This window comes from Acartia tonsa, chromosome 13 (genome assembly GCF_053477335.1).
Source record: "Acartia tonsa isolate MP-2025a chromosome 13, ASM5347733v1, whole genome shotgun sequence".
NCBI classification, from domain to species: domain Eukaryota; kingdom Metazoa; phylum Arthropoda; class Copepoda; order Calanoida; family Acartiidae; genus Acartia; species Acartia tonsa.
In genome coordinates, this window is record NC_137272.1 from 43678436 (window position 1) to 43701570 (window position 23135).

Consider the following 23135-nt stretch of genomic DNA (forward strand, 5'->3'; position numbering starts at 1 on the left):
TCAATAAAAAAATACTTAATTATACTTTTCTCGTATTCATTCGAATCCGGTGGATAGGAACCGGTTCTCATCCATACGAAAAAACTATATCTAGCATCGTATTATATCCAGTTTTCTACGAATATAGAAATGTAAAATCATAAGATTAAAACTAGTTTTTTTAGCCCCCACGGGGCTAAAAAAAATAGTTTTAATCTTATAATTGTACATTCTATATCCGCGGAAAGCCGTTTATAATACGATACGAGAAATAACTATTCTCTCATTTTTTAAATTTGATTCTGTTGAATTAAATATTCTTAGAGGGATTTATGCATTGATAATAAAGAAACATAATATTGGCTAGAAATTAAATTCTATTGTTAATATTTTTAATTTCATACAAACAACGGCTAAAATATGTTTATTTTAGAAAAATCCCACGCAAGTCCTGATTATTATCATAATTCTAATGGTTTTGTAAAAGTCGTCTTTGCAACAATAATTATTTAATATAAAATCAAATTCAATACAGGGCTAGAGGACAGCAAATGTATTAAGCCTGAATCATGCTTTATAAACTTGTCTTGTTCCAAAGTATATGTTATTTTTATATATGAAAAGAACAATGCAAATTTACAAGGTCATTGTTCTGACAAAATAGCTTTAGAAATTGCTAGCTGCTAAATGGCACTGTGTCTGTTTGCACACCTATAGTACTGGAGTTGAAAGGTTTATAAGAAAACTGGTTTTATCAGTTACTAAAAATACACGGGAATTGAGCATGCAAAATTGCCCAAAAATGTTTAAGTAACTTCTCCAGTATTTATTAAATCAAGCAATTATCAAACCACAATAAGCATAATACGTGGAATCACTTAGAATTTGTATTTTTTTTGTCGCAAACCATACAAATAAAGAACTCTATTATTATTATTATACAACACATTATTCTTCTATACAAAGAAGTAAGGTTTTTTTATAAGTAGCTAAAGATCTCGTAAATTGCTGGTCTGAAAGGGGTCGGGTTATCAAGGAAGCTTTATGAGTGTCTTGCTATTCTATTTCTGACCTTCCCTGCCCTCCCCGAGTATTATATTGCAGTACCACCTACGTCTCTAGAGGCCTCTAAGTGTCACTTTAAATGTTTTTTTTCTTCAAGATTCTAATATGAGAAATAATTTGTCTATGTTGTGTTTAAGTCTCTGCGCAAAAGCGAGAATATTTTAAACATTCGATTTTTATGATTTCTCTTGGGAAGGTGGTGGTACTGTTGTAACTTTATCGCGAAGTAAAGGAAGTAATTTGAGGAAATCAAATGTCGTCTTCAATTTATGTTTTTTTGGACACGTCGTCTTCTATTAAAAAATAATTCAAATATTTTAAAAAAAGGACACTCTGTTCCGTGAGATTTATATCCTGCTATCCTGTACTGTACCCTCCCCTTAAATATTTATAAAACTTCTCGGGACCATAAGAAGCTACCCTGCTAAGGAGAACCTGATCGGTTTAGCGGTTAGCAAGATCCTTCGGTACAAACATGCAAACACACAGACATCTTGTTACTTTATTATAAGGATCATTGAAAGATTAAACCTGGATAACGACATTTGTAGTAAAATTATAATAAAAATTTATATTCAATTAGGTTTTAGGATACTTTTTAGTAGCGAAGCTTCTTTATAACTTAAAATGTCAGTCTGTCCGTTTGAAACATTAAGTTGGAAACAGTGATTATTTCGACTCCTTTTAAAGATAGACGCCTAAAATTTAAGGGGATTAAATAAGTTCATATTCTTCAAATTCTCATTAGCATATGTCAATTGATTAGGGTGCTAGATCGATTCCTTTTTTAGTTTTCATAATTTTCTCGTTTTTTTAGGGATTCAATTTTCATTCACATTTTACATATTTCCACAAAGTTTCATTAATATTTCCTAGATTTCACTTTTTATATTATAAAAAGTTTCGTTCGTTATTTTAGTTTAATGTTTTCTTATGACACTGCTGTATAGTTAAGCTTTTATGGTTGTTGTCATCCTTGTTAATTCAGAAATATTATTGGTAAAATCGAGACAATCTTAAAACAACAAATATGTTAGGACAAACAAAGGATTTTTTATAGTGATGCTTAGCTCATAATATGGTACCTTGTTGTTCTACAAATTATCATTTAAAAAATCAGATGGGATAATTAGATTATATTGTGGTATCCACCTTGGTTAAATGGCAGACACCCGAGTTCAAATGACTACGGCAGTGCGAACAGACGTGGACACATATATTATAGAGAAGCTACGCTTCTCTAGCAATCACTAAATAATAAACAGAGTCTATTCAGATGTTACTTTTTCAGGGTCTAAGGTTTACTAAAGATGTACAACATAATATAAATACATATGGATTAGGAATAGAGATAGTTAAAGGTAAATCATACAAGTAAAACATAGATAGTTGCAATGGTTAGGTAGATGGCTATCCCTGTCCGGGGGAGGCAGGATAGCCCATGGAACAGCACAATAGGTAGATAAGAATAGAGGGGTTGAGTGGTAGGTCTGGGTACTAAAAGGGAAGGTGTGATGATTACTGTGACAACAACAGTCTGTGTGGGTGGTGAATCTATCGGGTGAAGGAAGGCTTAGAACCTTTATCCTCAGGGCTGAGGTGGTGCTGATAACTTGGTGGTTGAAGGGGAAGGTTCCGGTACTTAAGAAGGGAGAGGGAGGGGTCACACCCCTCCCTCCACTTGCAGGACAACTGAGAGATGAAATCAATACCGTTATCTTATATATTTGCAGGTGGCTTTACAATTGTAGAATAACAGGATTAGCTGGGTGCGTAGCATCACTATAATATCTTGGTTTCCGCATGGCCCAGAGCTGCCGAATACCACAATATCATAGTAAAGATTAAGCAAACTATCTAATCTATTAAACATTAATTTTGTTATTAAATAGTGAAAAAAGCTTGAAGGAATTTCTGTAATACTTATATTTAAAACTGGAGCTTTTCTATAATTAGGGTCGGTCCAACCGTCCTTGACAGTTAGCTCTGTTCGTTTGTTTAGACATATTGGAATAGCTCTATCGATTTCAAAATTTGCATGATGATACCTTTAACGTTGAGGCATGACTTAGAAAATGTCGCAATTCTATAATTGTTACCAAAACATCAGCACATCCTAATTTAAAACATTAGCTTTCCATTCTAATGAAGAAAACACCAAAAAACAAACTGGGAAATGGTAGAACCAGAGTATTATAGACTTTGCACTTGTTTGTCAAATATGTATGTTGTCACTAACCTTGCAGGGTCTTAACCATGCTGTGCCTAAGTAACCTAAAATTTGTATGATTTGCCAGTTAAAATTCTGTGAAAAACTGGTTTTGAATTATAACCAATGACAACATTTCCACTTCTGTAGATTAAAACTGTTGGTTGAATCGTTTGGTCACTTGAGCAAAAAAGAACCCAAAGTTTTCAAGCCAATGTATAAGATAACGTGGTTATACAACTTCAAGTGCCTGTTTAATTAACAGTCCACTGTCCCTTCCCTTCCTCTATTTAGAAAACTGATATATAAGGGATTTGACGAATGTTTTATTAAATTTGTTAAAATATTAATGAATCAAAAACTTGTACTACAAATTACAACATATCTTATCCCAAACAATCACAGGGAGGGAGGGGACATTGGACTGTATAGTACTCTGGTACCCAAAGTTTTAAAACAACGTTTTCTTATAAAGTGTGTTACCTTTTTTTATGTTTTATTATTATTTGGCTACAACTTGGTCAAAACTGCTCACAAATCAGACCTTTTTCAACCAAAGAGACTCAAATGGTTCCTTTACAAGCCCAATCAATCAGTTTTAAGATATCTATATATTTCAAGAAAAAATTATGAAAATACTAACAAACAGCAAATTTGGGTGTTACCTTTTATATGCACAGATACCATAAAATCAACAGAAAAAATACTTATTTTTACTTTTCTGTCATTTTTAAAGTTTGATTCTGTTAAATTGGCTATTTTTGAAGGGGTTTATGCATTGAAATATACTGAAACATAATATTGGGCAGAAATTAATGTATTTCAAAGAAAGAAAATTTTGAAAATAAGAAATTCGACCTCTATTACTTCAGAGGACAGCTGCCAACCTCCAGTTGACAGGATATAGTTAAATACTTGTTAGCAATAATAATTAGCCCAAAAAGTAAAACAAATATTTTTTTTAATATGGTAAAAAAATGATAAGCTAAATCTTAATTTTGGAGATGATGATCTGAAGGACGCTCTTACTGGTGGTGAAGATGACCCAGATGGTATCCAAGTACATGAGCATTATAACAACTCATCTATTGAACTATGGTTCAATTTTTGTATTTGTAGCAGCCTCCAATTTAAAGTTGTAACAAGAAATATAACCATCTTTTAAAAACTACTATATTTACCTTATGAATTGGAGAATTTAAAAACCAAGATTGTATGTTTTGGAATTTCTCTTGATTGGAGAATGCTACAAATACAAAAATCGGACCATAGTTTAATATATAAATTGTCATAATGCTCATGTATTTGGATACCATCTGGGTCATCATCACCAACAGCAAGAGCGTCTTTAAGATCATCATTCCCAAAATTAAGATTTAGATTATCATTTTTTTACCATATTAAAAAATTTTTTTTTTACTTTTTGGGCTAATTATTATTGCTAACAAGTATTTAACTACATCCTTTCAACTGGAGGTTGGCAGCTGTCCTCTAAAGTGATAAAGGTCGAATTTCTTATTTTCCAAAATTTCTTTCTTTGAAATACATTAATTTCTACCCAATATTATGTTTCAGTTTAATCAATGCATAAATCCCTTCAAGAATAGCCAATTTAACAGAATCAAACTTTAAAAAAGACAGAAAAGTAAAATTAAGTATTTTTTCTGTTGATTTTATGGTATCTGTGCATATAAAAGGTAACACCCAAATTTGCCGTTTTTTAGTATTTTCATCAATTTTCCTTGAAATATAAAGATATCTTAAAACTGATTGATTGGGCTTGTAAAGGAACCATTTGAGTCTCTTTGGTTGAAAAAGGTCTGATTTGTGAGCATTTTTGACCAAGTTGTGGCCAAATAATAATAAAACATAAAAAAAGGTAACATACTTTATGTGTTAGCTTAAAAACTTTGGGTGTTTTTACTAAATTTTGATTGGTTGATTCGAATCTGATAGTGTCCAAACTTTTCAACCATTGCTCTTCATTATTGGGGATTTAAATCAGTTCATTATCCATTGTCTTATCCCTTTAGATCCCTGAATATCCATCAATAACAATTATTCAAGTTTAATCAGTTTCTAAAATTCCAGTATGGTCTCAAAACTGATTAATATCCGCTTGATTAGAACCGGTTTTTAGCCATAACTAAAAATCATGTATAGAATCGTATTACAAACATTTTCCACAAATATTAAAGTAAAAATCATAAAATTTATACCAGTTTTGTTACCCGGGGCCTTAGGTTCCTATAATTTTTCCATTTAATATCCGCAGAAAGTTGTCTATATATAATACAATGCGATAAATATCTATAATTAAAAATGATAAATTAATAATTTAATAATTAGTCGTGGTCAAGTTTTTATTGCCAAGGATCTAAGGGATAAGACAATTATCGAAAAATCGATGTGCATCACCAATAATGTAATATAAAATAACCCCTTCTATAATTTACAATTAGTTGTTGAAACATTCAAACACTCAGCTCAATAAAGCAACTTATAAAAATTCAATAAAGTGTCCCCTAAGTTGTTGAGCAAACAAATAAGAAAACATTATTATGTGGTATCCGCCTAGGATAATGGCAGACACCAGAGTTCAAAATGACTACGGCAGTGTGAACAGACGTGGACACCTTACTATAGAGAAGCTACGCTTCTCTAACAATCACTAAATAACAAACAGCATCTATTCAGTTGTTCCTTTATTGAAGGTCTAAGGATTACTAAAGTTATATACAACAAACAATAGCTACACAGATAGGAATAAATAATCATAAAATAAAAGCAATATAATACATATACAATAGTCAGTTTGGGCAATAATGATCCCCCATCCCTGGGAAGGGTGGGGGGAATTAACAATGCAGCTTAACCATAATAAAGCTTGTCAGATTCAATCATTAATTTTAGGCATAGGGAGGGGGTCGGCAGACCCCTTCCCCAGGACTCGGGGGAGGGCCTTTGGCCCTTCCCCGAACCCCGGTCAGGGGTGCCATAGGCATGGCTCACGGTTGCCGAATACCACAACTCTCCCCTCGGAAGGCTGGGAGGGGGTCTCCCTGCCAGACTTCCGACAGTGGTTGAGGCCTTCGGCCCGCTCCTTAGGGCTAAGATATATACAAATGATAATGATTCAATGGAATCCTAGTGGTGATTTTCAGGGCTGATGGGCTCCCAACGTGGGATAGAAGGTAGAGGCTGGCTTTGGTTGGACACGTAGCTCGGCGCCGGCAGGTGTCAGGTTGGCGTGGGGCACAGCTGCTGCAGGGCCGGTCAGCAGCGGGGCATTCTGGTTGTTGTTGGCAGCGGCTGGGGCACTGGCTGCCAAGTTGACCGTCTGAGCGGCAGCCTGGCCTCCCGAGGGGCCGCGGGGTCTTCCAGAGGGCGGTCCAGGCCTGCCTGGGCGGTCATGCCCGCTATCGGCCGATTGCATGGACACCATTTCCTCGGCGGCTTCCCGGCCAATGGGAATGGCATCCCAGTCTACTGAAAAGTCCCGGGACTTGGCATGGGTGAGCCGGGCTCTGGCCAAGGCCTTCCTGTACAAGGTTGGATGGTACAGGAACACTTGTGACATCGCATTCATGGCGGCCCGTACACCTCCTTGTGCGGCTGCCAGGGAAATGATGGTCAGATCCCCCAGCAGTTTGAGGATCAACAACAGCAAACACAGTATGGCTGCGCCATCTCCCCACTCGTGAATAGCTTGTCTGAACCCAGCCCAGACATCCAGGGCGGCCTCTCCTTCCTCCGCCAGTCGGTCGATATTGTAGGACACGATCCCATGGTCTCCGGTGGCCGAACAGCTACCTTGCTGAACGCACGAGCCATAGGACAGGCCGGTCAGCATGGCGCTTTTATACGCTGGGAATGCTAGCAGCTGCTGCCAGTCGTTCAGCTCAGCCTGTGAATACAAGCCTCCCGAACTAAAATCATCCAAGGGTTCTGTCAGCAGCTGCTTGGGCGTATCCAGCGGGGGTGGCCTCTTCTTAGGTGCGGGGGTTAGCTCTATCCAGCCTTCCTCCGCGTGCACAGTCAGGGGGTAGGTGGAGGAGCAGGGAATCTTGGTGGCGTGGCCGCTATACACCCGTGTCACGGCGTCTACAAATCCTGTGGGTTCCACTGGTACTTTGTCCCAACATTCCTTGCTTTCACGGACAACGTATTTGTTGCGTTGGCAGGTAAGCTGGAGCAGGACATCTCCCCTTAGCACAGAGAACGTGCTCCCCTGGACACGCACCGGGTGGGCCGGGTCTAGTTGCTGGAGCTTCCAGCAGTTGGCCGCTACTTCTTCTGCCGCTGTGCTTTTCATGCGTGTCTCCAGGGTAAATCCAATGTAACCTGCATGTATCTGGGCCTGCAGGGGGACATCCACATCCCTGGCCGATACTCTGGGCAGCGCTGCCGCGGCCGGGTCAGCTGCCACGAACAATGCTGGGTGGTTGGTGGCATGGGCCTCAAAGTCGCAGTTCACTATTGAGGTGGGGGTGGTCATGTTGATGAAGAACTGGGCTTGATGGTCAACCAGGAACGCATCCATCACTAGGCTAGGCTGAAGGCTGCGGATCAGCCTCAAGGGGCAATCTCTCCCCAGGTGGTCCCACACGTAGGTTGCTTCCCCAGTGATGCAAGACAGCTCAGAATGGGGACATTCTAGGGTCAGGTGGTCAGATTGGGACTCCACCCGTCCATCCTCTACTACGTAGGTCTCTTCCTTGACCAGCAGCCTTCGTTCCTGGAGCACTAATTCATTGCGGTACAGCTGGCCCTCGAAGTGGACGTCCTCCCCTTCACAACCCACCCCCTCGGGGCTGTTGACCAAGGCGCCCACCATGTCGAGGGTGAAGAACAGGGGATGGTTCAGCTGGAACGTCAGTGGCTGGGTCTTGCCTGGCAGCGTGTAGACTCGGTTTCTGGCCAGGTCTCGGCACGTTTCTGGATCAATCTTGGTTGGCCTCATGAGGGTGGGGACCGAGGTCACCTTGAGGTGACCCCATACCCCACACCTGAATGTCCACTGGGACACGGTGAGCTGGCAACTGTATCCTGTTGTTTCCCTAATCTTGACTTGCTGCAGGACATGTACTTCATGGCCCAGGGGCACCTCCTGGTGTAGCGGTTCCGTGCTACACATCTTCTCCTTATTGTAGGCTGTGACGTGGGTGGGGTTGGCGCAGTCCCACCCTACCAGGACGTAGCTAGTTGTAGGCCACACGGCTGCCAGCAGTAGTCCCCACAGAACCATCCACCAGTGTGAGAATCTACCAGACAGCCATCTACCTCACGCACGCGGCTGGGGATCTTCGGCTCGGGTCACGGCTGCTTCTTGAGGCTGGACACGGCTGGGCTGCTCCTGGCTAGATACAAATTTCCATTGAGCGTTATCTTTATGTGTCCGGGGCACCCCGATACCCTCCCCAATGACAGACTGACAGGCGACTGGCGCCTGCCTGGGTGTCGGCTCCCCTAGCCCCAAGGGGTCCCTTCCCTTGTCCATGACATGCCCAGTGGCATGGGGCTGAAGTGCGTGTGGCACAGGCTCGCCCTGACTCACGTCCCTCCCCTGCCCTAGGAACTCAGGTGCATGTGGCACAGGCAAGTCCTTATATCCCCAAATTTCAATCTCCCCAGCCTCTGGTGCAGGAGGCACAGGCAAGGTTGGGGTTTTACAATAATTTGGATACAATACATTTGTTAAATTTAACTTATCCTGGCTCGACTGGAAGTGCTGGGCAGCTGGGTTCCCTCGGCTGGCAGGGGGCGCTGGATGGTGTATGGCTGGGCTCTCCCTACAGGCTGGTGGCGCTGGCTGGCTGGGGGTGACGGGTGTCACCCCTTCCTCTGGGACTGCTGGCTCGTTCCAGGATCCAGGTATCTCGGTGGCAGCGACGGTTGTCGCCCCAGGCACCAGGTTGGAGGCGCTGGATAGCACCCCCCAGTCATCGCAGGTGGCGGCGCCGGGTGGCGCCCCATACATCGACTCTGATGCGCTGGCTAGCGCCTCCTGCCTCTCTCGTTCAACGGCCGCCAGGGCCTCCCCGTACACCGTCTCAGTGACGCTGGGTAGCGCCCCTCCACTCTTGCTGGGTAGGCTCGGTCGGGCAGGCCCCATCATGTTTAAGCTAAAGGGCTGGGGCCTCAGAACTTCTGGCTCGGCAATGTTGTTGGGCTGCACAAACTCCGGCCGCAGGTGGTTGAGGCTGAAGCCCAGGCCAACCCGGTTGGGTTCAGCCGCGCCTCCCAGTACGTTGATCCTAGCTGGAACGGTTCCAAACTGCGGCATTCCGTCGGCTCGGCCCGCTGCGTTGGGGGCGATTGCTTGCTGCGGGGTGCTGGGGGCGCGCTCCCTTCCATGTTGGCTACTCTGCTGGGCTTTCCTGGGGGAGCGCCCTTGTCTGCGGTGCGCCTCCGGCCGGCTACCTGGTCCCAGTCGGCTCTGCACTCGGCCGCTGTATGGCCAGCATAGTGGCAACGCTCGCACTTGGCAGGACGGTCATGACGTGGCTGGGTGCGTCTCTCCTCCAGGCTGACTTCCATAGGCGTCGGACAGTCTCGGGCTCGGTGGCCTTTCCCTTGGCAGCGGTAACAGCGGCCTGAAGTCTTGTCATCTGGGGCGACCTTCCCCATCTGGTGGAGACCCGGAGCCAAGGCGCCAATCTCCATTGGCTCCGACTCGTCGTAGTTGGGCAACTGGACGCTGGCTGATCCCGTGAGCCCGTCGGTGGCGTCCACTAGGCACACACCCTCCTTCAGCTGCTTGGTAATCATTGTGACGGTGAACATGGCTCGCCTCGTGTACTCAGGTACAGAGGCGATCTCATGACTCATCATTTCACGTTTCACATTAGCGTTACGAATGCCACGATTTAATTCATCGATTAATAACTCGAGATCCTCATGGCTGTAGGCCTCCCTATACAAGGCACACTTTGTGGATATGTATGCTTGTATAGGTTCTGTTGAGTGTTGCCTGTAATCCCTGAAGGCTTGCTTCAAAGTCTGGGATTTAAAGGCTGGACGAAATAACATTTCACACTCGGCCTTGACTTGTTCGTAAGTCAAGGCTTGGCCTGCCTCGCCAAACAGATGAGAAGCCATTTCCGCTGCTTGCCCTACCAGTGACAGTAAAAGGGCGTTGCGGCGGTTGAGGGTGTCATGGGGCGGCACGCGGTAAGCCGCCCATGACATCTCGAGTCTGCGGATGTGGGAACTCCAGGATTGCTTGGGCGGCCCTCTATACTCCGGCAGGTTACTCAGCATCAGCTTGCGGTACTCGGCTGGAGCCGGCTGGGGGTCATCCTGGAGCCATCCTTGGGCTTGGTCGCCTCCTGGCGCTTGCGGCTGCTCCATCGGGTCAACGGTTCAACGGCAGGACACAAAGTTATAAGGCAATACAGCATGACCCTCGAAAAAGTATTTTTAAGCATCTGCAGCCCTTATTTCTCAATGAATTATTAAAAAATGCATATGTCCTTGTTCTCCATAGTATTCCACGTAAGTAGATATAAAATTATTTTTTTTACCTCCATTAACACCGGAGATTTTTAGAGCTAAAGATTTGAAAAAGTGACTGAGAAAAAGAATTTTTTTTTGTTTCTCTTATTTTTTGGATGGTTATATTATGTTTTTCTGGCAACTGAATAATGAGACACAAAGAAAAACAAGTTAAATAAATATTTCTTTTTTATTCCACAAAAAAAATATAAATTTTTAATGGCAAAAAATACTACTGAATGAAATAATTATTTGCAAATTTTAGGTTATTTATTAACCCTTATTTAAAGAAAAGGATTAATTATGACAGTTGCTCCGCCTACTTTTCTGACATCTCAATTATTTAATAGGGGGTAAATTAAGCTTTTTAGACTAAAAAATCATTATGTTTATTTTTATTTTCTTTATAACTTTTTTGTTATTAAAGTTAGGATTGTGAAACAAAAACAATTTTCCTGCTATATTCATAGAGATTTATTTGGTTTTTTAATCTTAAACAATTTTGCCTAATAAGTAAGTTTTTCAAAATATCATTAAACTAAAAAGACTCAAAAAATATGTGTAAAAAAATACTTTTTACTCAAAAACTAAATTTTTTATTTCATTTTTGTATAAAGTTTCTGCTAGTAACAAAAATAAAAGGATTTCTAGCTTAATTTTGCTAAAAAAGTCGTTTCATGTTAAAAGTTACTTTTTCCTCAGTCACTTTTTCAAAACTTTAGCACTAAAAATCTCCGGTGTTAATGGAGGTAAAAAAAATATTTTTATATCTACTTACGTGGAATACTATAGAGAACAAGGACATATGCATTTTTTAATAATTCATTGAGAAATAAGGGCTGCAGATGCTTAAAAATACTTTTTCGAGGGTCATGCTGTATTATAAATGGTTTATCACTTGAGGCTTTCTAGCCTAGCAGCCAACACTGTTTATCACTAGGTTGGTAGTTTAGTTACAAAGATATAACTTAGATGTACTTATCACTAGTTTTATTCTGAGTTTGTAGAGTAGGCTGGTAGGGGTAGATAGCTGTTGAGGGTCTGAACTGCTGTCAGGAACTGATTGGGTTTTCCTTTATCACACTATAGATAGGAGGGAGAAGCTTGTAATTCTTTATTTTCTAAAAATATCTCTGTTAGATGCTATGGAGTAGCTCCGCTCCTGTGTGTGTGCGTGAAATCTCCTTTCCTTGCAGCGCGCTTACGCACCGTCAAATCCGCGCACACAGGTAAAACGCGCACTTATCCCTCAACTCGCTCTCTCATTGGTCCGCTTTGTCCGTTGAATTTTATGATATGTCCCGAACTCTGTTGCGCGACCCGTAAATGGCGCTCTGTTTTCCCGGTCGCTAGCTCCACACCGTGGGCGGACTTAGTCAAGTGTGGGTAGGAGGGGGGGAGCGCGTGAGGGGACGGGGTAAAGCCGTCCGTTCCCCCTGTGGGGAAGGGGGAGTGCTGTGGGTTTGAGGTAACTGTGTGATGAGATAATGGTGCCCTTTCTCCTTAATCCTAGGCTTATTGTTATGTCACCTTGATTGTATTTTCTTCAATGGAGAGTGGGCCCCTCCCTTTCCTCTGGAATAAGGGGTGTATTTGTTGTGCTGGAGGCTTGGGTGGTTAGATTGTTTATCAAGGCATTGTTATATTACATCTAGATTCTATTTTTGGCCTTATCACAATACATAACAGATCTGCTTACCAAGCCTGTTCTATTTTTAGTTTTATCACAATACACAACAAATTGTTTGCCAATCCTTGCTCATAAATCTATTGTTTAGCCATCACACTAGGGTGGTAATCCCTACAATGTGATATAATATCTGCTTTTCTAGATGGGTGGCTGCGCTGTAGCCTCTCAGGATACTTGGAGTTGACGTAGTTTCCTCTGCTTGGTACACTACACTCGTATGTTGGCTCGCAGCTCGCAGCTATTTGGCGTGTTTCAGCCTATCGGCGGCAGGGAATGTCCCGTTCTGCAGCGCCGTGTATCCGAATCCGGCTGTTGGCGGCAGGGAATGTCCCGTCCTGCGGCGCCGCTGGTTCGAATCCTTGGCTTGTTTCAGTCTATCGGCGGCAGGGAATGTCCCGTCCTGCAGCGCCGTGTATCCGAATCCGGCTGATGGCGGCAGGGAATGTCCTGTCCTGCAACGCCGCTGGTTCGAATCCTGCTATCTTTTGCAGTAAATGTTGGCCTATTTTCAGCCGTTTACACTTAGTTGGCCTGTTTCAGCCGGTCCGCAGGCCTGTTTCAGCCGGTCCGCAGGCCTGTTTCAGCCCTTGAGCGCTCAATTCTCCGTTGGATGTCGGCGCTTCTCGCGGTTCTCCGTCAAGTTTCGCTGTCTCGCTTCCACAACTGCCGGATACAGAGTTAGACCTTGCTATCCAGGGTGGGTAATTCAGGTTGCTTGTGTCAGTTTTGCCAGTTTCACTGCTGGGAGTACCTTAGCCTCAGCTGCGCGTCTGCTCTACACTTGTGGTTTGCCGTAATCTCACACAGCTGTCACCAAAAGTTGTGGTATCCGCCTAGGATAATGGCAGACACCAGAGTTCAAAATGACTACGGCAGTGTGAACAGACGTGGACACCTTACTATAGAGAAGCTACGCTTCTCTAACAATCACTAAATAACAAACAGCATCTATTCAGTTGTTCCTTTATTGAAGGTCTGTGGATTACTAAAGTTATATACAACAAACAATAGCTACACAGATAGGAATAAATAATCATAAAATAAAAGCAATATAATACATATACAATAGTCAGTTTGGGCAATAATGATCCCCCATCCCTGGGAAGGGTGGGGGGAATTAACAATGCAGCTTAACCATAATAAAGCTTGTCAGATTCAATCATTAATTTTAGGCATAGGGAGGGGGTCGGCAGACCCCTTCCCCAGGACTCGGGGGAGGGCCTTTGGCCCTTCACCCCGGTCAGGGGTGCCATAGGCATGGCTCACGGTTGCCGAATACCACAATTATAAGACTTTGGGGACTAATGTAAATAAAAATCCCAATGACCCCTCCCTCCCTGTGTTTATGCATATTCAATTATTCTACTTATCAAATCAATTTTTTTGTCTAGGAATTTTACTAAATTAGAAGTATGGTCCTAAACGTTCTTGATATTATAGATAATCCTAACTTTTTAAATAAATGATTAATAGAACAAGGAAGACAACATCCATAAAATACGACTATAACACTAAAAGCATGATATTAATTTGTAAGTCAAAACAAAATTGTACAAAAATGTTTTGCAAGATAACTGTTAAGGACATACTAACATTTTTAGTACTTGATTATAGAGATGCCTCGTGTAAAACATTGTACTTTGTTGTCCTAGTTATCAGTCCAAAAATCAGATCCCTAGGAAAATTACATCACATAAAAATTTGTTGTTAACAAATTTAAAAACCAAAAAGTTTTGCATGGTAATAATTACTTCGGAAATCACCTAGCAAGGTTTGAAATTAATAGGACAATTCTAACATGCCTAAATTGGTAATAAAAGCTATCCGCACGGACGGACTAACCCTAATTATAGAAAAAATCTAAGAATTTTGATCAATGTAGTATCAAATCCTTATAATAAAGTAACACGATGTCTGTCTGTTTGTCTGTCTGTGTGTTTGTTTGTCTGTATCAAAGGATCTCACTAACCGCTGAACCGATCAGGTTCTCCTTTACAGGGTAGCTTCTCATAGGTCCTGGGAAGGTTTATAACTATTCTGGGGGAGGATACCACCACCCTACCAAGAGAAATCGCCCCTAGAAAAAAATTACTCCCCCAAAAGATATAAAAAAATTTAATTAAAAATGAGAGGGGGGAGAGCACCCTCCCCCCTCTTGAGAAAGTAACCATAACTCTCTTTCTCTCTCTCTCTTATGAGAAAATGATTGATAGACACATTCATATAAAACCACCTCTCTCTGACGTCAAACTTTCAATCCAGTTCTACATCACTTTTAATACGCGCGCACACACACACACACCCAGCTACAAGCTTAGTTACGTATAAATTATGCCTGAGGCAGGGATGGTGAGAAAGAAAAATACTTTCTAGATTTTTATAATTTCCTCTGTAACTTGTTCTGAACCCAACATTTAATGTTTTTTTTAACTCTGAAAATATTATGTTGCTGGCATTGACATCTAAGATGGGGAGGGTAAATTTTAAACACAAAATGTGGGTTTTTCCCAAAACTAAATTTACAGAATGGGGGGGGGGGGTGGATGGGGTAATTAACCTCCAATGTGAATTTTACCATCGTAATGATTTTTGAAAGAACATTCCACAATGTAGGTTTTGTGTCCCCCCTCCAAAAAAAAAGCTTAGACGTCATTAGTTGCTGCTATATTCTAAATCTTCAGGTAGATGAGGAAAAATATACTAATTAAGCATAAAACTGAGTACTGTTTTAGGGTCCCACTATTATATTGATAAGTAGTTTAAATAGAAAGTAATTATAAGTTATAACATATAAATATGCTTTTCAATATAATTTGATATTTATAAAGTGGTTATTTTACATGGAACATTTTAAATTAATAGGATTATAACAACCAACTATGTTTTGTAAGGAGAGATATTATATGTACATACATTCTGAATATATACAGGGATACAAGGATATGTCTAATGCAACAAAAAGAAAGATCTGCCTATCTTAAACCTTCGACAATTTTCCTAATTATGTTGTAAAATAGGGAAGGGAGATATTTTATTTTATTTGTTATTGTCCTTACCTCCCTGGAGTAACTGAACCATACAAATATTTTTGCTGTGCTTCACATTAATTTTTTTTAGCTTTTTCCTAAAGATTCGTATTCACACATCTTTTAGTTAATATTAGACATCAAATCTACTGTGATTACAACACAAGAAAACTTTAGACCAATGGTTAATAAATCTTGTCTGTCTGGGGCCGAAAAGAGAGAGTTGGCTAGTTCAGTTCTTTGTGTGCTGTGATTATGTTTACTTCTCTAAATAGTTTTAGAAGGGGGTATGACAATAGTGATTAAATTAATCTGCATCTAATTCCTCTCCCTATTTTATCAAAGTTATGGAAAGACATTTTTTATCTCAAAAACTTTTTGGAGGGGGGGGGGGGATATTGTTCTTGTGTGACATGTTTAAATTTCTTGATTTATAAAAAGCATTGACTGTAAACCATGGGGTAAACAAAAAAAATATTTTTTTAGGGAGGGGGGGGGGGCAGGGATTTGAAAGGTTGTTTTTTTTTGTGTGGGGTGGGGGGGATAATAACAAAAAAACTATTTACTTTCACTTAAAATCTGAAAATAGGAGTTATGGGTGTTTATGACTAATAAAGCACTATAAGAGAAAGTTCTAGATTTCCTTATTATTAATGTTGTTATATTCATTTAAATTGAAATCCATAAAATTCAATTTCTTTTATTTCAGATAAATTAAACCAATATTATTCAAAATTTGTTCCCAGAATAAAGTAAAGTATCTAAAGGTAAAAAATGATTGATTAGATTATTTTTAGGTGAAGCCTTTCTGGTTTATGGCTGGTCCTTCAGTCTATAACATAATATAGCTCATATTATTAATTTAGGCATGCTAGAAGTACATTTCAAACTTTTCATTAAGATTCTTGTAAAATTTCAGAACAATTTTAAAAGCACAGCAACTCTATAAACATTACCACAAAGTCTGTATGTACTTTTTTGACATAATGATTTTAGCTTTTTAAAAAAAAATATTTTGTTTTATATAAGCTTACTATCTACTTTATTTGAAACTAGAGGATACGCCCCTAGAGGCCTCTTGGGGCACTTCAAAAGGAGGGTGTAGTCAATCTCCCCTCAGTAATTTTTGTATGTGAAGCTACATTATAAGGGACAAATATCAAATGTTTTATCTGAATTTTTAATGTTTATATGTCTTATTGATTTGGGTAGCTTTGCTTTAGGATGTTGTTTGAAAACAAATAAATGAAAAAAAATTAATGGCTAATTTAACCCTCTTACCCCTTACAGAAATTATTTATCAATAGCTTATTTTTAACTTTAATAACTTTAATATGCTAGATGCAATAAGGTTCAATAAGAAAAACTGAAGTGGATTGCCAATCAACAAATTTGAATGATATTGATTTGATAATCAGTCCAATTTAAGGAATTGGATTACTTATGAATTATGACCAATGATGAGTTTTTGATAACCACCCCCTTTTGCTTTAACATGGGGCTTGATCTTTAGGTTATTCTTTTTTCTAGGATTCAGATATGAAGCTATGATTGAGCGCAGAGACAAGAGAAAAAGATTATGACGAACAATTGTAAAAAAGGATTCCATTTAATCCACCTTCTTTAACTCTACCCTTTATACTAATGGTTGCTCAGTTATACAATCATGGAATTGTATTTATTAAAGGTAATAACCAGGGACAAGGAAATGATATTCTGACAAACAATTCTAAAGAAAAATTTCCCCTCAACCCCCTTAACCCTTTCCTCCCCTTCTAACCCACCAGTTATATAAAAAAAAACAAAATATGCTTCCACAGTACTTTAAAAGGTTTCGTGATTTTTTCTAGAATTGATTGTTAGGCTGGCTACCCCTGGGTAATAACTTGTATTATAAGCAAGGATGACAGATCCATAAGTAGCATAGCACAAAAAATCATAAATAAGAATACAGACAATAAGATTTACAGAGCATTTGTTAAAGTCAAGAATATATTTATAAATGAAAAAATTTTTAAACCTTTCTTAAAAACTTAGGTTAGGTTAGGTTATAGGCTAAGGGGCCGAGCGCTTTGGCTAGGCAGGCAAGGTGCCGACCGCCGCGACCAGAGTTCAAAATTGAAATAAAAAATCCTAAGAGGATAATATTGATAGTTTGCATCTAATTAGAAATCTTGTATGAATTAACATTTTAAAATTTCTACCACCAATCAATGGATTTTTTATTTTAGGTTTATAACTGTTTTTGGGATGGGTGCTCCCACCCTCCTAAGAGAAATCGCATCTATAAAAAAAATCACCCACCCTTCTAAAAAGAAATTTAATTTTTCTTTTTAAAACTAAAACTAAAAATAGTTTTGAATATTAGAATATACCATGAAAAACTATTAATAATTGTTTAGGTATCAATGCATGAAGTGAGTGAGTGGTAACAAAGTGGTCTAAACTATACAAAGATAATTAATGATGTCCTTGATGGTGAGAGAATATATGAGGACTATACTACTGTATTTTTTAACAACAGATATATAAAAGATACTTTGGTGTAATTACAGGTAAATTGGGTATAGTCCTTTCCACGACATCCCTCCATAAGGAGCGATTCTTCGTATTTTTCACAGTAGCTTTTCTCCTATTTCTAGCCCCTGCGGGGGGCTCTAACCCTGCGGGGCCAATTACCTAACCCTGTGGGGCAATCACCTAACACAATATAACCTAACCTAACCTAAAATAACCTATAAAAAGCCATTTTAAAATTACGAAGAATCGCTCCTTATGGAGGGATGTCGTGGAAAGGACTATATCCGGTAAATTATATCAGCATCTACAAAAATTAAAACCATATTTTGTTATTAAGGGATGTTTAGTGTAATAAATAATAGATATATATGTATCACAGATAAGCTTCACTTCAACTCTTCTGACTTCAAATTAAGTTTGTAAGAGGGTATGGGTAACAGAAATTGCATAATATCAATTGCATTATATCTATAAGTAATGATTTATAATTTCCTAATATATGCATAAATTGCATAAACTTTTAAATGTTAATCAATATATAGTATTTTCTTTTTTCTTATTGAATTGACAAAGAGCTTCATTTTTTTTTTGGGGGGGGGGATATAGGGAAGGTAGTTTTGATGAATTAAATATCTATCCCTGAATAAATATTGATTTAGATTATGAAATGGAAGGTCCTAGCCCAATAACAACTTGCTCCAGCACTTGTGGCCTTCAATTTGGGGTATATCCCCTACATTCACAAGAATCTCAATCATCAAATTTGACTAAAGAATCTAGTAACTTTAGAATAAACTTTCATGGGCCTGCAGGAGAAAATCAAAGAATTTTAGCTAAAGAAAAGATTAAAGAGATAAAACAGAAAGTAGCTGATTATTATTATGATTCAGAGAGTGAGGTTATTGCAATTCCCAATCATTTTGTAACACCCAAGAAACCAGCTGTGTTAGGAAAAGAGGGCAAGGAGAAGCAAGATGATCAGTTTATTGATAAATATCTTGAAGAACAATTACACCATGAGTTTGTTAATGCAGCAAGAAACTTAAAAATGGACTCATTGATCATAAACAATTTTCAAGCAGGGGACTGTATTCAACAAATAGTTAATAAGGGAAAAGACACCAGAGGAAAGGATCAAACTGCAGATTTTAATGAGCATGAAATGAGAATAAAGGCATTGTTGAACATTGAAGATATTTCTAAGGAAAAACTAGATTTATGCATAGAGGAACATTTAAAATGGAAAGAAAACAAGCTTGAATATAAAGATGCAAAGAGCTGGCTGTTTAGAAAGGAATGTTTTATAGATAATGCAAGTTCATTTGTGGGTAGGGATTAATAGCAGTTTCCTTTTTTAGAATTTTTTTTTGTTATGTTTTTCTGTAATATACTACAAAAGATATTTAAAGTATTTGAATTTATTGCATTAAGAATATAAAATATTTAATATTATAGGTGCTTAAAGGGCATGGAGGCAATAAGAATAACAAAATTGAAAACACATTCTTGTATAAGTTTCCTACCTGTAATCTAGAGAAATTCTATACCTATCAATACTTTAACTACAGTGTACAAGAATCAAAAACAGAATGGGATTCTCTAATAATTATCCCAGAACACAGTCTTATCATAAATATAGAGGTAAAACTTGGACCACGAGATAGTGGTGACAAACTTAAACTACTAAAATATGCTTCAGATCAAACAAAGCAGCACTTTTCTTTCATGCAGAAGTTATTTGGAGGAATGCTTTCCAAAGATTGGGTGTTTGTCAGGGCTGCATGTGTTCCACATTTGACAATTCATGAAGAAACCGCAGTTCCCTGTGTCAACTGTCAGCAATTTATTTTACAAGATGTTGATGATGTAACAACTTGGCTGGATCAGATATTTGAACATAATCTTGTTACATCTGATAACCATGATCGGACAGTATATGAGGATCTAGTAGCTGAACTGATATATCACTTATCAATTAAAGAGTCAAGCAGATTTAATCAAGTGATATCTGATCCATTAACCATTAGCAAGAAAGTTGAGAAAGCATTAACAGGAAAGTCTGATGGAATATCAGTAGATAGTAATGCTCCTTTTTACATGCTCAACAATGAACAACTGCAAGCAGTGAACTCAACAGCTAAGTTCCTTATCATAGATGGTGACTATGGTACAGGGAAAACATTTGTTTTAAAAGAACGAGCAAAAAAGTGTGCAACTGACAATCCTACAGATCAAATATTTTACATTGATTTAACAGCAATTACAAATATAGATGGAATAGACAGTAAGGCATCTCCATCGTCAGTTATGGATACAATGGCAAAGTTGGAGTTTGAATCTTATACTAATGTAAGAGTTATTACAATGAAAAGTCTCTTTGATGGTGATCAAATTGTAACAATAAAAAATAAAGAAATAATAAATTCTTTAAATGGCTTTCTAAGAGACAATCTTTGTGAACACCTATTAATTGATGAAATGATAATTGGAAGATTTAAATTTCCCAGCTCTGTGAAAACAATTTGCATGACTATGAAAGTAGATGATGGCTTTATGAAAGAGAAATCAGAGTGGATAGAATTTTTGATAAAGAATTACAATGCTCTGTGTTTTAATCTTTCAAAGAACATGCGAAACAGTCACCTATTATATAAGTTTTCTGAAATTTTCAATTCAAAAATATCTTCAAAACTTCCTGACAATAATGTCATTGGTACTCATATTTATTACTATCATAATATTCATAATATATCACCTGGCTTATTAGCCATTGCTGCAGTAGAAAAATATTTCTCACTTCAACCACATGAAGGTGTTGTTGTATTAACTACTGAATATAACAACTCAACGTTTGATTTGTTATATGAACACTTTTCTAGACCAGTTTTGTCAGACTTCAAAGATTTTATGAATAAACCTGAAGGAATATTAGTAACAAATTTATATAAATTCCAGGGTGCTCAAGCAAGGAATATTATCATAATTAATGATCATGCAGAAGAAGAATATAAAAATGAATGGGTACGAAATATGATACTTAGATCAATGGCCTTTGCAATTCTTATTTCAAGAAAGCATATTTCTACAGCAAATAAATTTGGAGGAATTAAAGATGAAGATTTACATAAATATGTCAATGCTGAAAGAATAGCTATAGATTGTCATCACTATCACAACAAAGATAAACATGATATTAGTGCCATTACTATGGCAATATTAGGTAAGTACCAACTATTGGACCAGGATGAGGGTATTGTCATTGTAACGCACAAAAGAATATCTAAGAATATTATGAAAATGGCAAATACAAAGAAGTTTCTAAATTTAGCTGATGAGGAAAGAAGGAAACAAGTTAGGGAGAATATTAAATTAGAAAACAAAGAGCTTTATGAAAAATTGAAGAGAAATATTTCTAGAAAATATGATGAAATATCTTGGAGCTACCATGATGAGGATGAAATTGAAGATTTAGTAAACACGCCAATGCATATTAATTATATCAATATCAATTATTTCTCAGAATTCTATTTCAATGAAGCAAGGAATATTATTGTATTTGCGGATGAAAATGTTGACTATAAACATGAATTTGCAGCTTGGGGACATAATCATGATTTAGTTTATTCAGATAATGAGACAAGCTTAAATTCTGATTCGAGTAAGATTATTAGAAATAGATATGAAATACGTTGCAGAGATTTTATCTTGGAAGCAAAATCAAAATTTGCAATTGTTGTTCATGATGGAAATGATTCATTTAGTCAACCTAAAGTATCTCTCAATCTAATTGAGGTTGATAACCTACATGAATACATAACTAAAGAAAACACAAACCTACTGAAGGAGGAAGAACATACAACTAAAGAAGTAGAACAAGTCAACAACCTTCCAAATCAATAAGAAAACACAAGAACTGTATTATTCTTTAACTTATATTCCAGAAAAATTTGTATTTACTGAATTTTTTAATGATAATGTATTATATAATTTGTAAATTAGAGAAAAACTAAGAACTTAAAAAATATCTTTTTTTTATATTTATGACTTTCAATACTCTATAAATTATTTTGTTTGCAAGTGGTTTTGATTCATATAGATTTTTGTGATTATAATTCTAATAATATTTTTTATTAATTATTAATGGCTTTTATACATATATGTATACATAATGTCTTTTAATTCTACTTTATAACATTAAATTTTATATTTATTGGGTTAGAAGTTGCAGGATTTTAATAAAAGTTTGCACGTTTTTTAAAAGCTAAGCTTTCCTATAATTATTAAAAGCGAGGCTTTTCTATAATTAGAGTCGGTCCGTACGTCCGTCCAAGATAAATAGCTTTTATTCATTAATTTAGGCATGTTAGAATTGTCCTCTTGATTCCAAACTTTGCAGGGTGATTCCTGTATTAGTTAGGTACGATTTAGAAAAAATAATCATTACTAGAATGATTTTTCTACTTTTTTAACAACAAATATTTATGTGTTCTAATTATCCATTTGATCTGATTTTTGGTATATTGATTTCTGGGACAACAAAGTACAATATTACAAGCGAAGCAACTCTATAATTAAGTCCTAAAAATGTAAGTATGCTTATAAACATTATCCTGTATCAAGCAATTTTTCAACAAATTTACTTTTACTTTTATATTCTGATTATTCAGTTCTGACACTATACAAGTGTTAATGCCCGTTTGTCCTACCGTTTTATTGATGTTGTCATCCTTCTTACATATATTTGACATAATTAATATTACCTCTGACAATTTTGTCCATAGGTAGCTTCTCTATAAAGATCTTTAGCTTCAGATAAAAAAAATCTTATTTATTTACTAAGTATATTTGCGATTACTTTTATTTAATGAAATCTTCCAATTTTTAACATTTACAAAACGGCCTGCTTTATTGCATCAAGATCCGTGACAGATCTTTATAGGAAATAAACGTCTATAAATGAGCTCGAGTCTTCCAATGGTAGAGTGTTTAAAACTCATAGTGCTCCAATAATCCTCATTAAACTCTCATTGACCAAAGCGATAAGACCTTTATTCTATTTGTTTATGGAATGAAATAAGTTTTTCACTTCATGTTGATTTTTGAATTACATTGAAGTATTTATCCTAATTTCATAAATAAAAAATATAAG

General features: G+C 37.8%; 1 long non-coding RNA gene across 1 annotated transcript; it reads left to right on the forward strand.

Moving 5' to 3' along the window:
• Positions 1-16173: 16173 nt before the first annotated feature.
• On the forward strand, positions 16174-19237 carry LOC145303964 (uncharacterized). Its single transcript, XR_013873881.1, has 4 exons — positions 16174-16233; positions 16997-17153; positions 17869-18021; positions 18646-19237. It is a non-coding gene; the product is annotated as an uncharacterized LOC145303964 (long non-coding RNA).
• Positions 19238-23135: the final 3898 nt, after the last annotated feature.